General features: G+C 45.5%; 1 pseudogene; it reads right to left on the minus strand.

Annotated features, from left to right (window-relative positions):
* Window positions 1-20,121: 20,121 nt before the first annotated feature.
* Window positions 20,122-20,871, minus strand: LOC144752830 (uncharacterized; annotated as a pseudogene).
* Between the last annotated feature and the right edge of the window lie 692 nt (window positions 20,872-21,563).

A 21,563-nucleotide genomic window follows, 5' to 3' on the forward strand; every position in this document is an offset into this window, starting at 1 on the left:
TGCTTTCAGTCCAAATTAGTCTAATAATGTATAGATTAGAATGTTGTATGGATTGTCTGTGCATACTAAAGATAAAATATGAGTGATAGGTGAAGGCCATTACAAGATGGCCGCCACTATTAGCATTACTTTGAGGCTTCTACCTCTGCTACCCTCTGCTGCCCATGTAGACCCGAGGGGTTGCAGGCGGGCACAACCATCCACCGGTACCCAGCCCGACCACCGTCTAGCATCCACGCCTCAAAGAAAAGTCTAGACCCATCAGTCATTAGCACCCAGCCCCACTGCCCACTAGTACCCTTGGTCAGCAGAACACTAGCACCCAGGACCATGTGAAAATCGCTGCAGCTGCACAATCATCGCAATTCCAGTGGCCCTGACTATTGCCACCTCAGCTTTAGCGCAGTTCGGATCCATCATGGGCAAGCACCCTAGGATTTGTGTGCAGTCTGGGGGAGCTTTCCACTAGCCCCAAGGACCTTGAGTGCAGTATGTACCCCTTCTACATTAGCACTCAGGGACTTGAGTGCATTCAGCAGTTCCAACCACCCCCTCACATCCATGGGCTTCAGAACAGTCTGACCCTCAAACTCGTCAATGCAGTCTGTCGTCACTCTCCGTTAGCACCCAGGTGCTTGAGCGACATGTGCCCTAAGGTCTTCGGCACAGCCTACCTCCACCATCACCCATTGGCTAGCACTGCCTTCGCCCCCACACGCTCATACAGCACCCACAGGATTGCCACAAGGCTCTCTCCTGCCCACTAGCACTCAGGGACACTAGAATGCATGAAACAACTATAAGCAGACTGGTACTGCAACCCACAGAGGACAAGAGACAGGTCCCGGCCACACTTTACCACCAAGGGATTAACAGCAGCCTGCTCGACCACCAGTACTATTCAAGAAACTGAGAGTAGGCTGGCACACTCCCACCTAAAACAACCCAGTCAATTAAAACAGCCAACTGCTGCCACTTTTCAGCTAGGAGTAGGGGCAGCTGACTCTGCTGCCCCTTATTACCCCAGTGATTCAGGAGTAGTATATCCCCTGGGCCCATTGTCTGCACTGCGTTTATAGCATTTATATAGGTATATTTCTATATGTATACATAGATATATATATATATAAGCATATATATATCTGCATTTCTATATAAATGCAAAAATAAATGCATGCATACGTATACATATAAATGCATACATATGCATGTATGCACATGTTTACTCCTATATATGCACATATATACATATATAAGCATATAAATCAAAATATATATGTATAAAACATGTCGCTGTATATATATATTTATATGCATATAGCTTTACACATATGTGCATTTATACATATATATATATATATATATATATATATATATATATATGCACATATATAAAAATGCATATATATATACATATCAATATGCATAAAAAATGCAACAGGTCTTGCCTTTAATGAAGTTAAATCCATTTGCTTTGCTATACAATACCATTAGCAAAGCAAATGGCTTTAACTTAATAAAAGGCGAGACCTATTGAATTTTCAATGCTTGTTATATCTTGCTTCCACAGAAGTGACGTTAAAGAAGGTGTGGTATAAAAAAGCCCAGAACGTATATGTGATGGACTGAAATATAATCGGAGAGTGGATATTTTTAAGGTAGGAATTATTTTAGTATCCTCTAGTGAAAAGGATAGTAATGAAAAGGTGGAGCATTTAGATTAAGTGTTTTATGTTTTTTCCCCAGTGGTGACATTAATGTGAATTGGCCCGATAGAAGTCCTGAACATTAAGTCCTAAAGACACTGCTGTTGGAAAATATACCACCAGTAAACGGTGAGTGAACAGGCTTACTAGGTTCTTAGACTGGTTTTCAGGTTAGGCAAATGCGTGTTACTTCGTTACTAATATAAGCATATTAAACATTGGCCCTTCAGATAGAGATTTAATTTGATTAGAGTACTTTTAGTTTTTAGCGCTTCGACAGAAAGGAATGAGGAAGTAGATGACCATACTGTCCAACCTGAAACTACTGAGAATAGGTATTTAGTATTTTGGCTTCTTCTTTTTTTGCGTCGCGTTATCTCATTTTAGACTGATATTAGATTAATAAGATAGGTGTTGGTAGTGGCTTTTCTAAACACATTGCACTTTTCTCGCAATGCACAGCACACAGAATTGATTTGATTTGACTTGGATATTCACGAGCATATTTGGGTGTTTTTAGTTTAATGATCCACCACCCCAGGATGTACACCCCAGGATGTATATGTAACGAAATTCAATTAAGACCAAGGGGTCTTATGTTCCTATGTATATGTATATACATATTTGGTATATTGTATGTAAAGATAAAAATGTGTATTTGATCTTCTAGATGATTTTTGAAAAGTTATGCACCCAACTGCCCTAGTCCTGATGAGGCCAGAGAATATTATGGCTGAAACGCGTCGACAGTTAAATTGAACACACCTGTGTAAATTTAAAATATTGTGAAATAAGTAAAGAGTACTACAACAATATTGAGGTTGGAGTAATAGGCCTCGTTGTCTCTCTTGAAGGGTGATTTTCTGTTTAAAGGAATGCTTGTGTTGCAAAATAATTTGAGGAGCATCCTTATAGAGTAATAGTGCAACACGAAAGAAGAAAATATACATGTTTGTTTGTTTAAATGTAAATATTCTATATATGTTTTTCTGATGTAAATGTTTGTATATATATATATGTAAAAAAAAGACAAATACATATTAACATAGATATCAAAAATTGAAAATAAACACACAAATGTTTTCTTTCAAAATCAGTTTAGACTATGTTGAATTGCCTTTGACTTCTGATTAAAATATAATATAGATTCTTCATGTGAATAATACTCATAGGAAGGAGTAATTGAGCTATCTCTTCATCTTATTTTATATTTTGGTTATCTATCCCGAGGCATTATTACTTTTATACAAGTCTGTTTATTTACCCAGATGCCGGAAGGTTATGTGGGTTACCCCCTGATTAAGAAGAGACAATGTAGCAGCACAAAATTCACCTGGATGATAACATGCAGCGACTGCATTCACTGTAACAATGTAATACAGCAGAATTTCATCACACACCCAAGAACTGGAGAAAAAATCTATTAAAAACATTAATTGGACTGTAATACCTCAAACATCATTTACTGTATCAAATGTCTTATACATTGGGAAGACTGAAAGGAAAATAAAAATGCATTGGAGAGCACAAAAGCGTGATCAGGACGAAAAATACAAACTTTAATCTCGTAGTCCATTGGTTGGATCATGGTCACGACATCACCCAAGTACGATTTTTAATCTTCGAAAACTACAAATTAAAAAAGGTATTGACCCTAGCAGAATGTTGTCTCAGAAAGGTGTTCTGGATAAAAAAATTTTAACACCATGATGCCACTGGGTCTCAATGATAAATTGGACTTAAGCTGCTTCATATTTGCTATAGCTCTATTGATGGGTTAGTGTAGTTATCAACAGTGTTAGTAGCCACATTATGTATCATGTCACATATTACATCCACTGTGATGACTTTTCTTTTTTATATTGAGTTAGTACTAACACATGTAAATCACATTGTACAAATTGCTATAATTTGTAACATTTATGTTTCAAACAGCAATCATATGAGAGTCAACATTTTAAACTGTGACCAGAACAGTATCACTTGTATAGAACTGTATTAATGATGAAGGATGTAGCCAACACATCAACTTTTTCAGCTGTCCTAGCACATTGTCTTTAAGTGTTGATTCATTATTTAGTATTTATTTTCTGTTTGCGTCTTTAATTTCCGTTGTAATTCTCTTGTAATCTCCACAAACTAGGATTTATCAGCATTTATCGTTAATGCTGTGATTTATTCACTATGTTCAGAGGGTTGGTTGTCATGTCCATATTACCATATTTACTGAGAAGTTTTCATCACCCTTTTTTTATTAGGTTGAGCTAGACAAGTGCATGCGCTGTTGCTCGACTTATAGTAAAGGGGCTTTTCAAAGTGCGACCCACTGGCCTAAAGCTTGGGTTCATGTGGCCTAAAACTGGCATTCATGTGGCCTAAAGCTTGCGTTCATGTGCGCGTGAAACCCGCGCAGACGCCATCTGCCTTAAACAGCCTGCCCATTTGATTCTCCTCCCACGTCTTCACTGACAAAAGCCTCTTCTAGCTATAGTAATGAGCCGCTGTGCCAGCCTCCAACTTGCCCCCCTTTCCTCCTCCCCACCACGCAGCGCGTCTCGTAGCTTGTTTTTTTTTTTTACTTTGACTGCGAAAGTTGCAAGAACGCCTTTTGTGGGCCTTGGGCTTTCTTTGATCATACTCAGTCGACAGGAAATGAAAGAGGAAGTCTTGCTACCAGCCTGCATTCGTCAAAAAACGACACTAGAATGCATGAACGTGGGGGCTCTACAGCGTAAGATGTGGTCTCAGTGTTACTCTGATATAACATAATGGCAAATACTGCTGTATCAGAAACAAGTCAGGGGGAGGATCTCATGTAGTTGTTTAATTTCCCCAAAATACGATCTCTCTGTCTGGTTTTGTAAGCAAATCGTTCCCTGGACTACTTCCAGTTATCTGCTGGAGAAAGTGGTCGCGCGCCTCGCTTCTACGCCCCTCCCGCTCCCCCACACAAATTACCAGCAGCACAAACACATGCGCACACAGCACGACAAATACAGCAGCAGCAATTTACTCACTCACCCATCACCACACCCAAGTATGCAAACATACCCAGTGGTTAATCAACACACAAAGCGCAATACTAGCAGAAGAGTACTTCCCCATAGACACAAACTCCACTACACACGCACATACAGCAAATACGACCACTTACGCCATAAGCACCAACACGCTTGGGATAAAACACAATAGCACTACACTTACCAGCACAATGCACACAACGAGAGAAAACATACACTAGTCTCCCCACCAGGGCAGTGTATCAACATCAGCAGCCCCATACTCACAAGCATACACCATTACTACGCGCGCTGCAAACTCGGGTAGTGCTCTGCCCAGAGTGGACCATAAGACATTAGAAACTGAGACTGTTTCCACTTGAAAAACTCCATACAATTCGAGCAGTAATACTCGCAAAAATGTGAATAATTTAGAGAAAGGCCATTGATTGAACATGTGTTAAGTAAGGTTCTTGAAACAGTATATTTTTGAATCATGTAAGAAGTCTGTTAATGTTAAGGCTTGATTTTTATTATAAAGTTCACGATTGTTTAGAGGGATAAAATGCAGTGTGGGAACTGTAGTTCACAGAGGGAAGTAACAAAGACATGTGATTGAGAAACGCAAGAAAAGAGAGGAGTTGAGAAGGTTAAATCAGGGAATCCGGTGTAAAAAATTGGGCAAAGTCAGGCGCACGTGATGCGGCAAGAATAGTCATGAAATGAGCAGGTACGCGGTACGTGTAGGTTTTGAAATCAAAGGGGATGAACGTTAGTTTGGAAACAACAGATTGTCTGTAAGAAACGGGTGGGCAGCTCGAGAAATTCAGGCAAAGGACCTTTGATGAGTGGTAAACAGTGAGGTTTAAAGAAGATGTAAATGTGCCATGGCTGAGTGAAAAATAAGGGGGATTGCCAGAATATAGCACACAGATTCACAGATTCAAGGAAAAAGTAAAAGTTGAACTGGATCCGACACGTGATTAGTAATGGTTACTCGTAGTACTGTTTTATTTGGTTGGTAAAGGGTAAATGAAAAGCAAATGAAATGGTGGGCATATGTACTTTTATTAGAAGCCACAGTTTACAGATTACTGAGCGTAGAACGTTACTAACTTTTAATTCAATGAATGAAATGGCCAAAATTTAATATATATATTTGTTAATTCACAGTTACCCCTGAAGAAGGGCTTTTACAAGCCCGAAATGCATTCGGTCAATGAAGAAGACTGCTTGGAACCAATTCGTGCATTTTTGTGATCGTTATTTGCGAAGAGGCTCGGATAGGCACACGTGATAATGAGAAGCTGAACAAAAAAGCACTTAAAGTTTTGTGTGGATTTTCAAGAAATGGCTTGGAAACATGACGAATTTGAGTAAAAAGGTTAAAGGATTAAGGTTAAAAAATGAAGGTTAAGGATCTAGTATCCATTAATGCAGTGCAACCGGGAGTGGAGCGCTAATCACGCTCCCCACATGCATTATGTCATTATGGTGCACTCTGGGCAGAGCACTACCCGATTTTGCACGCACTACGGAAACATTGAGAAACAAGAATTAGAAATGCAATCGGGCTCGGATTTATTTGAGTTTGAGCTAATGGCATTGTAAATGCCAATGTCTTTTTGCCATGTGTTATGGAGTGTGTGCATGTGGTGTGTAGTGGAAGTATGTTGGTTGAATTGTAATTTTACCAATGGTGGCATGCTCTGCTTTATATGAATATGTTTAAAAGTAAAGTGTACCATACTGCGATTGCTTGGTGGAAAAGTGCACTGCCGGCTGGAGGTGTGTGTGCCTGGTGGAAGGGTGCACTGACGGCTGGTGGGTGTGTGCTTGGTAAAAGCGTGCACAGATGGATGATGGTTGTTGGTGTTTGTGCATGGTGAAAGCATTCATTGACGGCTGGGGGTGTGTTGTTGTGTGTGTTGTTTTCTGTGTGCTGGTGAGTGTGTGGTGGTGAGTCTGTGGGGGTGAGCCTGGTGAGTGAGTGTGGTGGTGAGTGTGTTGTGTTGAGTGGTGACAAGTGTGTGGTGTTGAGAGACTGAGGTGTGTGGTTTGTGTGTGCGTTATGTGTGTGTGGTGTATGTGTGTGTGGTGTTTTCTGCACACTCACACACTGCCCCTACACATTCACACACTGCTCACCCGCACACTCCCAATGTCACCCTGCATAGTCACACACTGTTTACCCTGCACACTCCTTCTGCACACTCACACAATGTGCACCTTGACACACTGTCTCTGCAGTCACTCTGCACTCACTGTCACTCCGCACTCACTGTCACTCTGCACTCACTGTCACTCTGCACTCACTGTCACTCTGCACTCACTGTCACTCTGCACTCACTGTCACTCTGCTGTCACTCTGCACTCACTGTCACTCTGCATTCACTGTCACTCTGCTGTCACTCTGCACTCACTGTCACTCTGCTGTCACTCTGCACTCACTGTCACTCTGCTGTCACTCTGCACTCACTGTCACTCTGCACTCACTGTCACTCTGCACTCACTGTCACTCACTGTCACTCTGCACTCACTCTGCACTCACTCTACAGTCACTCTGCACTCACTGTCACTCTGCACTCACTGTCACTCTGCACTCACTGTCACTCTGCACTCACTGTCACTCTGCACTCACTGCCACTCTGCACTCACTGCCACTCTGCACTCACTGCCACTCTGCACTCACTGTCACTCTGCACTCACTGTCACTCTGCACTCACTGTCACTCTGCACTCACTCTGCACTCACTCTGCACTCACTGTCACTCTGCACTCACTGTCACTCTGCACTCAGTCTGCACTCACTGTCACTCTGCACTCAGTCTGCACTCACTGTCACTCTGCACTCAGTCTGCACTCACTGCCACTCTGCACTCTCAAACTGCACTCTCAATCTGCACTCTCAATCTGCACTCTCAGTCTGCACTCTCAAACTGCACTCTCAATCTGCACTCTCAAACTGCACTCTCAAACTGCACTCTCAAACTGCAATCTGCACTCTGCACTCTGATTCTGCACTCTCAATCTGCACTCTCAATCTGCACTCTCAAACTGCACTCTCAACTCTCAAACTGCACTCTCAACTCTCAAACTGCACTCTCAAACTGCACTCTCAAACTGCACTCTCAATCTGCACTATCAAACTGCACTCTCAAACTGCACTCTCAATCTGCACTCTCAAACTGCACTCTCAAACTGCACTCTCAAACTGCACTCTCAAACTGCACTCTCAAACTGCACTCTCAATCTGCACTCTCAAATTGCACTCTCAAACTGCACTCTCAATCTGCACTCTCAACTCTCAATCTGCACTCTCAACTCTCAATCTGCACTCTCAACTCTCAAACTGCACTCTCAAACTGCACTCTCAAACTGCACTCTCAAACTGCACTCTCAATCTGCACACTCAATCTGCACTCTCAATCTGCACTCTCAAACTGCACTCTCAAACTGCACTCTCAAACTGCACTCTCAAACTGCACTCTCAAACTGCACTCTCAACTCTCAATCTGCACTCTGCACTCTCAAACTGCACTCTGCACTCTCAAACTGCACTCTGCACTCTCAAACTGCACTCTCAATCTGCACACTCAATCTGCACTCTCAATCTGCACTCTCAAACTGCACTCTCAAACTGCACTCTCAAACTGCACTCTCAATCTGCACTCTCAATCTGCACTCTCAACTCTCAATCTGCACTCTGCACTCTCAAACTGCACTCTGCACTCTCAAACTGCACTCTGCACTCTCAAACTGCACTCTCAATCTGCACTCTCAAACTGCACTCTCAACCTGCACTCTCAAACTGCACTCTCAACTCTCAATCTGCACTCACAACTCTCATGCTGCACTCTGAAACTGCACTCTCAACTCTCAAACTGCACTCTCAACTCTCAATGTGCACTCTCAACTCTCAATGTGCACTCTCAACTCTCAATCTGCACTCTGCACTCTCAATCTGCACTCTCAAACTGCACTCTCAAACTGCACTCTGCACTCTCAAACTGCACTCAATCTGCACTCTCAAACTGCTCTCAACCTGCACTCTCAAACTGCACTCTCAAACTGCACTCTCAACTCTCAATCTGCACTCACAACTCTCATGCTGCACTCTGAAACTGCACTCTCAACTCTCAAACTGCACCCTCAACTCTCAAACTGCACTCTCAACTCTCAATGTGCACTCTCAACTCTCAATGTGCACTCTCAACTCTCAATCTGCACTCTCAATCTGCACTCTCATGCTGCACTCTCAAACTGCACTCTCAACTCTCAAACTGCACTCTCAACTCTCAAACTGCACTCTCAAACTGCACTCTCAATCTGCACTATCAAACTGCACTCTCAAACTGCACTCTCAAACTGCAATCTCAAACTGCACTCTCAAACTGCACTCTCAAACTGCACTCTCAATCTGCACTCTCAAACTGCACTCTCAATCTGCACTCTCAACCTGCACTCTCAAACTGCACTCTCAAACTTCACTCTCAATCTGCACTCTCAAACTGCACTCTCAATCTGCACTTTCAACTCTTATGGTGCACTCTGGGCAGAGCACTACCCGATTTTGCACGCACTACGGAAACATTGAGAAACAAGAATTAGAAATGCAATCGGGCTCGCATTTATTTGAGTTTGAGCTAATGGCATTGTAAATGCCAATGTCTTTTTGCCATGTGTTATGGAGTGTGTGCATGTGGTGTGTAGTGGAAGTATGTTGGTTGAATTGTAATTTTACCAATGGTGGCATGCTCTGCTTTATATGAATATGTTTAAAAGTAAAGTGTACCATACTGCGATTGCTTGGTGGAAAAGTGCACTGCCGGCTGGAGGTGTGTGTGCCTGGTGGAAGGGTGCACTGACGGCTGGTGGGTGTGTGCTTGGTAAAAGCGTGCACAGATGGATGATGGTTGTTGGTGTTTGTGCATGGTGAAAGCATTCATTGACGGCTGGGGGTGTGTTGTTGTGTGTGTTGTTTTCTGTGTGCTGGTGAGTGTGTGGTGGTGAGTCTGTGGGGGTGAGCCTGGGGAGTGAGTGTGGTGGTGAGTGTGTTGTGTTGAGTGGTGACAAGTGTGTGGTGTTGAGAGACTGAGGTGTGTGGTTTGTGTGTGCGTTATGTGTGTGTGGTGTATGTGTGTGTGGTGTTTTCTGCACACTCACACACTGCCCCTACACATTCACACACTGCTCACCCGCACACTCCCAATGTCACCCTGCATAGTCACACACTGTTTACCCTGCACACTCATTCTGCACACTCACACAATGTGCACCCTGACACACTGTCTCTGCAGTCACTCTGCACTCACTGTCACTCCGCACTCACTGTCACTCTGGACTCACTGTCACTCTGCACTCACTGTCACTCTGCACTCACTGTCACTCTGCACTCACTGTCACTCTGCTGTCACTCTGCACTCACTGTCACTCTGCACTCACTGTCACTCTGCTGTCACTCTGCACTCACTGTCACTCTGCTGTCACTCTGCACTCACTGTCACTCTGCACTCACTGTCACTCTGCACTCACTGTCACTCACTGTCACTCTGCACTCACTCTGCACTCACTCTACAGCCACTCTGCACTCACTGTCACTCTGCACTCACTGTCACTCTGCACTCACTGGCACTCTGCACTCACTGTCACTCTGCACTCACTGCCACTCTGCACTCACTGCCACTCTGCACTCACTGCCACTCTGCACTCACTGTCACTCTGCACTCACTGTCACTCTGCACTCACTCTGCACTCACTCTGCACTCACTGTCACTCTGCACTCACTGTCACTCTGCACTCACTGTCACTCTGCACTCAGTCTGCACTCACTGTCACTCTGCACTCAGTCTGCACTCACTGTCACTCTGCACTCAGTCTGCACTCACTGCCACTCTGCACTCTCAAACTGAACTCTCAATCTGCACTCTCAATCTGCACTCTCAGTCTGCACTCTCAAACTGCACTCTCAATCTGCACTCCCAAACTGCACTCTCAAACTGCAATCTGCACTCTGCACTCTGATTCTGCACTCTCAATCTGCACTCTCAATCTGCACTCTCAAACTGCACTCTCAACTCTCAAACTGCACTCTCAACTCTCAAACTGCACTCTCAAACTGCACTCTCAAACTGCACTCTCAATCTGCACTATCAAACTGCACTCTCAAACTGCACTCTCAATCTGCACTCTCAAACTGCACTCTCAAACTGCACTCTCAAACTGCACTCTCAAACTGCACTCTCAATCTGCACTCTCAAACTGCACTCTCAAACTGCACTCTCAATCTGCACTCTCAACTCTCAATCTGCACTCTCAACTCTCAATCTGCACTCTCAACTCTCAAACTGCACTCTCAAACTGCACTCTCAAACTGCACTCTCAAACTGCACTCTCAAACTGCACTCTCAATCTGCACACTCAATCTGCACTCTCAATCTGCACTCTCAAACTGCACTCTCAAACTGCACTCTCAAACTGCACTCTCAAACTGCACTCTCAACTCTCAATCTGCACTCTGCACTCTCAAACTGCCCTCTGCACTCTCAAACTGCACTCTGCACTCTCAAACTGCACTCTCAATCTGCACACTCAATCTGCACTCTCAATCTGCACTCTCAAACTGCACTCTCAAACTGCACTCTCAAACTGCACTCTCAAACTGCACTCTCAATCTGCACTCTCAACTCTCAATCTGCACTCTGCACTCTCAAACTGCACTCTGCACTCTCAAACTGCACTCTGCACTCCCAAACTGCACTTTCAATCTGCACTCTCAAACTGCACTCTCAACCTGCACTCTCAAACTGCACTCTCAACTCTCAATCTGCACTCACAACTCTCATGCTGCACTCTGAAACTGCACTCTCAACTCTCAAACTGCACTCTCAACTCTCAATGTGCACTCTCAGCTCTCAATGTGCACTCTCAACTCTCAATCTGCACTCTGCACTCTCAATCTGCACTCTCAAACTGCACTCTCAAACTGCACTCCCAAACTGCACTCAATCTGCACTCTCAAACTGCTCTCAACCTGCACTCTCAAACTGCACTCTCAAACTGCACTCTCAAACTGCACTCTCAACTCTCAATCTGCACTCACAACTCTCATGCTGCACTCTGAAACTGCACTCTCAACTCTCAAACTGCACCCTCAACTCTCAAACTGCACTCTCAACTCTCAATGTGCACTCTCAACTCTCAATGTGCACTCTCAACTCTCAATCTGCACTCTGCACTCTCAATCTGCACTCTCATGCTGCACTCTCAAACTGCACTCTCAACTCTCAAACTGCACTCTCAAACTGCACTCTCAAACTGCACTCTCAATCTGCACTATCAAACTGCACTCTCAAACTGCACTCTCAAACTGCAATCTCAAACTGCACTCTCAAACTGCACTCTCAAACTGCACTCTCAATCTGCACTCTCAAACTGCACTCTCAATCTGCACTCTCAATCTGCACTCTCAAACTGCACTCTCAAACTGCACTCTCAATCTGCACTCTCAAACTGCACTCTCAATCTGCACTCTCAACTCTCAATCTGCACTCTGCACTCTCAAACTGCACTCTGCACTCTCAATCTGCACTCTGCACTCTCAAACTGCACTCTCAATCTGCACTCTCAAACTGCACTCTCAAACTGCACTCTCAACTCTCAATCTGCACTCACAACTCTCATGCTGCACTCTGAAACTGCACTCTCAACTCTCAAACTGCACTCTCAACTCTCAAACTGCACTCTCAACTCTCAATGTGCACTCTCAACTCTCAATGTGCACTCTCAACTCTCAATCTGCACTCTGCACTCTCAATCTGCACTCTCAAACTGCACTCTCAAACTGCACTCTGCACTCTCAAACTGCTCTCAAACTGCACTCTCAAACTGCTCTCAACCTGCACTCTCAAACTGCACTCTCACACTGCACTCTCAAACTGCACTCTGATTCTGCACTCTCAAACTGCACTCTGCACTCTCAATCTGTAATATTCAATGTTTTGATATCGTTTACTGCGTATTTGAGCTTGAACGTCACCATTTAACAATAACGAGTTTTAGTTTGTCAGACTTTCATAGTCTATGCCCTATTCAGTCCCCAAGAATGCTAAAATCTGTTAGGTATTTAATTAAAAATCTAGTAAATAACCTCATCTTTCAGTTCTTAATTAACCACCAAAGCCCCTTCTCCATTCACAGAAGAAGCTTCGTTGTGCTTCTTTTAATGTTTTTGCTGATGTGTGTACTACTTGCCCATGCACGTGGACTCTGGAGCACGAACCAAGAGAAGACGGTTTTCGCATGACTGCCTTTTGTGAGAAGGGAGGGCGAAAGATGTAATTGTGCTTTCTGTGTGGAAGCGTTTTAAAATGCAGACGGCACGAATTAAAATGTATGAAATATTTTAACACACAAAAATATATTTTATATTCTTCTTGAGCATGCCCCATTCCTTTGCTTACCTTCAGTAGCTTTACCGAAAAAAATGGAACCTGCAAGTTAACCTTAAAACCTTCGTCATCAGTTATCTTTTACAAGTTGGCTACTCGTGACTCCGCCAGCATGCCATCTACAATGGAAAAACATATCCATACAGGTGAAGTGTACATTTCTTACCCAGCCTGTGAAATCTTGAAAGTGAAACCTTTCCAAACTACCTACTGGAAAAAAGTTGGCAGGTGACACATCAACAGCTAAAAGCATAGGTGTGTTCGTCCTAAGGTCACAACACATTGAATGTCGGAAAGAAAGCAATTTTGAACACTGTGTATTGTTTGCTGTAACAGCTCGATTATTTACATCTAGGTGCAGCCATCTGAAATGATCATTTGAAACGGTTATATCATGGTGGCGACTGGATATTGCCACTGTTTACTGGACGACCTCTCTTCGCAACCGCAAAGATTGTGTTCTAATCCTGTCTCTAATTTGTGCTTTCTCGCTCTCACCCCATCTTCCCAAACAATCCAGAACAATTTGCAAGTAAGAGATTTGTTTTGTATGCTGCTCCAACAAACCATGTGGGAGTGACGATGCCCGTGTACAGGGACACGTGATAAATGCACACAGGAGGGTTGTCGTTCGATACTGGTGCTTCTCGTTTGCATGGCAGGTGGTAGGCAGGACGTTCCGAGCTTCGCCTATACGGATGAGGGAGGGGGCCGTGGGCCTCCGTGTCTTGCTGTCTCAGCGCCGGATGAGTGAGGCTAATGAAGCCCTTTCCCGGCCTGGCATGCAGCAGCTGCGCGCTGAGCGCTGCTGAATGGTGAACGCGCCCGGCCATCTGGATTCACTTACGGAGGCACCCTGACAGCTCCTAATTATAATTAATGTACTTCTGTGCGCGCACACGCACAAAAAATGCCAAACATGGCGGACGAAAACTACATTTAGCCTATCACGTCAAGGCTACTACAAAGACACCACAGCGAAGACGAATCACTGGGCAGATGACATAAAACACTAAGGAATGTGTCTGGCCAAAGCCCTAGAGATACTTTTTTTTCTCTTTAACATTAGGAGCTCGAAGCTCCACCCACTTCGTGGGCGTAGGCCGAGCCCTAAAAAACGATACGGATTAAACGCAGAAGAATCAGGAGTGCAGACCACCACTTGTGATGTTTTTATTGGAGAGACAGGGAACACAAACACATCTCCTGCCTCAATCCCAGACAAAGGTGAGGACCGAGTGTTCCAGATGTGCCCTTCTGCATATTTCCAGCCTCAACCACGATTTTGTACCATGCGTTATTTTCACAAATTTAGCTTTTAAGGGGTTGCGATATTTCACAGTGGGGTCTAGCACTAAGTAACCATGGTTTCTGAAAAATGTGGCTCTGGGCTCATGACTATCTTGCTACACACAGGGTAACGTGCACAGACTCAACAACCCACTCAAGAATGTGGTCGTCCTTAAAGACGGTGGAGAGAGAACTCCCCAACTCTTTTGGTCGGCACATTAGTACTACTGTGTACATCGTATTTCAGATGAATGTGTGCATGATTTCAGATTAATGTGTACATCATATTTCGCATGATTGTGATTTCGTATGAATGTGTTCAGTAGGAACAATAAAGGCTGCACAAGAGGCTCGTCCCCTGCACAGTGTGGTTCTCCACCTTGTGGAGTGACCCCCAGCACGCTGCTGTCCACACTAGTTTCTCCTGGATACATGTCCCTAGTCTGCAGACTTGTTACAACCGATAAGGCCGTCTAATGGCTCCAAGGCAGACTCTGCTTAGTTTTACCAAAGACCCCCCTCCCTCCACCCCTGCCCCCCAACAACCCCCACTCACCTTAGGCTATTTCTAGGCAGTCAGATGAGGTGTTTGTACCCAAGGCCTCGCCTCCTATGGTGCGTTTAAAATGCATATGTGTTGTTTGGGTTCACGACGGGTAGCGCTGCAGTCATTGACTCTTCCCCAACCCTTGCCTCCACTGGCTTTTATAGCGCACCGTTATATTACGGTTATGGTGGGCTAAAATACAGGCCCTTTCACCGAAACTAAACACACGTTTCTTATAATCCGTGTTTCAAAGTGCCAAAAAACTGTAACATTTTGTAAACCACATGGGATTTTTAATATTTCCTTAAAATTTCTAAAGGTTCTCCGAGAAAATACTTGCCTTTAAAAACGCTTCCGTTGTTTATTATTGGCTTATTTTACTTTTTGCAAAAATATTCACCGCACTAAAGCAAACAAAAGTCCCAGCATTCCTGGCTGCACCACTAGACCCATACAGGGACTTAATTTAAACTGGAGTTTACCGGAACGCTGTGCTGCAAAATGCATTTACATACGCCATATACCATGCAATAAGGCGGTTTACACAACCACACACACACCCACACACACAAAACCACACCCACACTATTCACATCCACACAACCACACGCACAACCACACGCACAACCACACACACACACACGACACAACCAACCACACCCAACCACACACACAACCAGACACACAACCACACACACAACCACCCACACACAACCACCCACACACACACAACCACACCGTCAGTGCACACTTTCACCAGGTTCAGACACCATCACCCATTAGTGCACACTTCCACCAGGCACACACCACCAGACGTCAGTGCACGCTTTCACCAGGCACAGACACACCACCAGCCATCAGTACCTGCTTTCACCAGATACACACACACCACCAGCGGTCAGTGCACGCTTTCACCAGGCAAACACCACCAGCCGTCAGTGCACGCTTTCACCAGGCACACACACCACCAGCCGTTAGTGCACGCTTCCACCAGGCACACAAACCACCAGCCGGCAGTGCACACTTCCACCAGGCACACACTTCCACCAGGCGCACACACCACCAGCCATCAGTGCACAATTTCTACAGGCACACACACCACCAGCCATCAGTGCACACATCAACTGTTAACGCATCTACAATTAACTATTGTAGCCATCGCAGTATGGCACACTTTACTTTTACTAGTCGCACCCCTGTTCCCTCACAGGAGTGTCACCCTAGGCACAAGCTTCAAACGCTGAATCCCAGCAATAATAAACAATGTCGTTCGTTCTGTGGTTTAATTGGTGATCTTTAATTCTTATTTTCACCAATTCATTCGCTTTCAGTTTCAATCAATTCATATTAGGCGTAAATAAAAATTATTCCAATGCATTTCGGTGCACTGGGCACCTTCATCAGGGAAACGCCTGGATATCGAACCCTGGTCTGCATTTCCAGTCAGGATTTTGAACGTCATCGTTTCAGTTTGAAGCCCAGCATCTTCCAGCTTCCCAAGGGACAGTACATGATTATTCAGCGTATGCAGGTCGCCGTTACACTTCTGACGTATTTCTTCAGATGACGAACAACCACTCTGGTAACGTAATTGGAATCTCCTCTCTTTACACTTTACTTTTAAACATATTCATCTAAAGCGCAGCATGCCACCATTGCTACATAAATAAATACACATTGTTTTGGCCTACAATTTATAGACTTTTTTTGCAATTGTTGCAATTGGTGTTGCAATATTTAGCAATGCCAGTAGCTCGAACTTAATTAATGCAAGACCTATTGCATTGCAAATGCTTGTTTTGTTTTCACCTTAGATGCAAGCAGGGATTCGTGCAAATACTTTCTATTGTTACGTTGTTCACATACAGTAGTTTTTTCCACTCATTTAGATTCCCTTATCACATTAAGATGGCCACCACATTTACTTTCATTTACTTAGGTTTTCTCCATGCGGGCGCAGTTGTGTTCACGTGATCAGTCCCCGGGAATCAAAAATTAGCTAGCATTCGCGCCAAGAATTTTCAATTCTATTAAGGACACGGAGGTGAGGATTATGCTTCTCTTTCTTTACTGTAAATTTCACAGCAGCCAATAAACATACAGTTTAATGAAAATAAACTACAGAGGCCATGATGCTTAGCCTTAGCCACGCCTCTATGAACTCTATAAGAGTCCTGGTAACACTCCCAGCGTCCTCTTTCTTTGCACGAACTTGCAGAATAAGTCCAACAACCAAAAGTCTATAAAATTCTCCAACAGGGAATAACAGAGAACACCGTTCCAACTTCATTCTTCAACGGAAGACTCTTCACTCGGACTTCTTGTCTTTGCCTAGGAAAAAGGAGATATAACAACCCGTAATTCCTGTATAAAACAGCCGTAAACATATCAGAAACGGGTGGGTAGTCATGATCAAACATTTGAACATAGCCGGGTGGGATAATCCTCGCCTCCGTGTCCTTAATAGAATTGAAAATTCTTGGCGCGAATGCTAGCTAATTTTTGATTCTATTACAGGACCGGAGGCTTCAGATTATGCTAGTTTAACGCTGTATCAAAAACAACAGCTGTAATGTCTCCCACCGGCTTATAATAAAACTGTTTGAATGTCGATTCAGACGACCAATCAGCACAATACATGAAATCCTGAATGTTAGCTCCCAATAAATATAACTTTGAAGCCATGGCACCACGTACAGAGTGAGCCCCAAACAGTTGAACATCAACACCAGCTTCCTTCATGATAAACTTCAGCCATCTTGCAATAGTAGCGGAGGACACCGGTTTAAATGGCTTCTGAACCGCAATCAAAAGTTGCGTGACACCAGTTGGTCTCAAGGAACGAGTACATTCCTCGTAAGCTTTCAAGCATTGGACTACACACAATTTGTGATTAGTAGGAAAAGCATTATAATCAACCTGTCTAGAAAGGGTCTTTGTACGACCTGTAATGGTAAAAGAAACTCCCTCCGGAGTGAATACTCTACCTGTGACGTCCAAGGCGCGTACATCCGACGATCTTCTGCAAGCTGACAAGCATAATAGCATGGCCAGTTTCGCCGATAACTGCTTTCTCGAAAGTGAGGCATTAGCCGGCCAACTATCAAGAAGTTTGATGACCAATGATACGTCCCAAAGCCCAGAATATTTGGGCTTGGGAGGATTCGCGACTCGTATGCCTTTGAGGAGCTTGCATACCAAAGGGTGCATACCCACCGGTTTCCCGTCAATGTGGGTGTGTCCCGCGGAAATGGCCGACCGGAAGTTGTTCACGGATCTATAGGCCAACCCGCCAGCCGCTTTGTCCGACAAAAAATTTATGATATGTGTAAGTCCTGCCCCCACGGGATCCAAATCCCTTTCCACGCACCAACATAACCAACCCTTCCAGGCTGAAGAATACCTTTTTCTCGTGGAAGGGGCCCAGGCCTGCTTGATAAAGTCACTAGCCGTTCCTGAAACTCCAGGCAAAGTCCATTGCTGCCTGAAAGCCTCCATGCCATCAGCGATATCCGCTGTGACAGGATCAACGGATGCTGTTCCCGCAGAGGTCCCAGGAGGAGATCCTCCGACCACGGGAGCATCCTGGGAAGGTCGCAGCACATCCCCAATAGCATCGGGAACCAGGGTTGAGATTTCCACAGAGGCGTCACCAGGACCACCTCCGCTTTCTGTTTGACAATGTGAGAGGCCACTCGCAGGATCAGAAGAAAGGGAGGGAACGCATAGTTCACTCCTCTCGACCAGTCTTGTAGAAACGCATCCGTAGCTTCCGCTGCTGGATCCAGTCTCCAGCTGAAAAACCTGGGGATTTGGCGGTTCAGTCTGGATGCAAATAAGTCGATCTGACACGGACCCCAGAGGTCCTGAAGCCAGTTGAACACTCTGGGAGGCAGCTGCCAATCGCTGTAATCCCGAAGATGTCTCGAGTTCCAGTCCGCTATCACATTGGACTGACCCGGAATGTACTCTGCTATAATCGTGATCTGATGATTGAGACAATAATGCCAAAAATCCTTGGCTATCTCCACCAACATGGACGATCTTGTCCCTCCCAGTTTGTTTATGTAGCGAACCGCCGAGACATTGTCCATCCGAAGTAGGATGCAACACGAGGTCCGTTGCGGTGATAGAGTCTTGATGGCGAAGGAGCCTGCGAGGAGCTCCAGACAATTTATATGGTGTTCTAGCTCTTGCGGAGACCACCTTCCACCTGTGGAAACATCTCCACAGCGTGCCCCCCAGCCCCAACGGCTGGCGTCGGACTCGATGATTACCTCGGGCAGGGAGCCGAAAATAGCCCTGCCGTTCCACGCTTCCACGTGGCTCAACCACCAACGCATCTCGTCTCTCACCTCCTGAGACAGAGGAACCAGGTCGGAGTAGGCCAGACCTCTCTGGAGATGCCGAATTTTGAGTCTCTGCAACGCCCTGTAGTGTAGAGGGCCCGGAAATATCGCCTGAACTGACGATGCCAGTAATCCCACTACTCTGGCAATCGTCCTGACCGAAGTCATCTGCTTGCTGAGAAGGGATACAATCTCCTTCTTCAGGTCTTTCAACTTGGACTGAGGTAGACTGAGCTGTGCCGACAGAGAGTCGATCACAAACCCTAGGAAATCCATCAACTGAGATGGGATCAGGGCCGATTTGGCTTGATTGATCACACACCCCAGAGACTGGAGCTGAGATATTGTCATCTGAAGATGTCGCGATACTAAGTCTGGACTGTGAGCCATGATCAGGATGTCGTCAAGATATATTATCATGCGTACACCCTGCTCCCGCAGACGCGAGATCACCGGCTTCATCACCTTGGTGAAGCACCAAGGAGTCGAGGAAAGCCCGAAAGGAAGGGCCGAGTACTCAAACCACCATCCGTTCCACTGAAACTGGAGGAAACGGCGATGAGGAGGATAGATGGGAATCGAAAGGTAGGCGTCTTTGAGATCCAAGCGCACCATCCAATCGTTCGGCTGTAAGAGGTCTGTTAACAGATGGATCCCCTCCATCTTGAAATGGTTGTATACCAGAAACTAATTGAAGTCTCTTAAATTCAACACTAGCCTGTGACCACCACCCCTTTTCTGCACTAGGAAGATATTGCTGCAAAACCCATGTGAATTGTACTCACACTCGGCTACGTCTTGTTTGCAAAGCAATTCTTCTATCTCTTTGTCTATACAACTCCTCTCTGGTTGGGAAAAATGGAGAGCCCTCGGATGCTGAACCTGCCTCGGTGGCTCGTAAAACTCCAGGTGGAACCCCTGAATGGTTTGAAGGACCCAAGCGTCCTGAGTCAGGAGACTCCAAGTATGAAGGAAGTGACTGGTGCGACCCCCCAATGGCAAATGAAAACAATCTATCGCGCTCACCTGAGGAATGTTGGGCCTGGAATCCTGCCCTGTTGCCTCCTCCTTGGTATCTGCCTTTGGAGTAGGGACGTCGAGTGGGATAGAATGTGCCACCTCTGGTCGAGTCCCAGTCTCCTCGACCTCATCCGAAGTCACCTCTGGGGGGACCTTGATTGGCGAAACGGCCTGGCGAGCGTCCCCGACCTCGTCCGGCCCTGTTAAAAAGGTTTTGCTGAAGCACACGCTTGATGCCAGATTGAGCCTTATCTAGAGAAGTGAAGGTGCCCACGTACTTGGATACATCCTTCACAAAAGGGTCGCCAAAAAGATTGCCCTCAGCAAGGGGTCCCGGCTTCGCAGTAGCAAGTTCCGTTAGGTTAGAGTCCATTCGCATCAAGAGGGACTTGCGTCGCTCAGTGGACACCGCGCAATTAGCATTACCTAAAAGGCAGATGGCACGCTGAGTCCAACCGGCCAGGATATCTGGGTCAATAGGCATGTTGGATTCCTTTGCCTGCAAGGCCATCTCCAGGATTTTGGCTAGAGGGCCAACGACGTCCAGCATCTTGTCCTGGCATCCTCGCCAGGCTCGGTCTAACCCCTTTTTAGGATCCTTAGCGAACTTCTAAAGGAATGTTAGAAGGCTAGGGTCTATCTCCGGAGTCTCCGCCACCTTATGGGCAAGGTCGGGACAAGGACATTCCGATCTAAGGCGGTTTCGAACCTCTTTATTAAAGCCCTTCCTGATATTTTGTTGAAGGTACTCTGCGACCGCCGGGGCTGGAACCCAATCTGACGATCTAGGGTGAATGATGTTGGATGGGTTGAAGGTAAAGGGGGTATTAGGAGGAGGTTCTGACACCGAAGCGACGTCCTTCTTAGTCTTCTTCTTCGGTGGCTGTTCCTCAACCGTATCAGTGGTGTCAGTACCAGTGGTGGTAGTGGTGTCTGTATCCACATAATGCTGTTTGCTTGCCGCCTTGCCACCTGCCTGGTAGGCATGGTCTTGCCCAGAAGCTGACGGGAGGGAACTCAAAGCGCCAGAGTGAGGCCACTGATCAGTAGGGGTCGTATTGGGATTAGGCTGGGGAGCTGGCGGAGACTTCTTGGTGGACTTGCCCTTTGTAAAGCCATGGCGCTTTGCAGAGCTCTCCAGCTGCTTAGTGATAGGTTTGAGTGCAGCCGCCAATGCTTGTTGCACAGTTGCAGGCACTGCGC

The sequence above is a fragment of the Lissotriton helveticus genome, chromosome 5_1, assembly GCF_964261635.1.
Source record: "Lissotriton helveticus chromosome 5_1, aLisHel1.1, whole genome shotgun sequence".
Classification (NCBI taxonomy): Eukaryota; Metazoa; Chordata; class Amphibia; order Caudata; family Salamandridae; genus Lissotriton; species Lissotriton helveticus.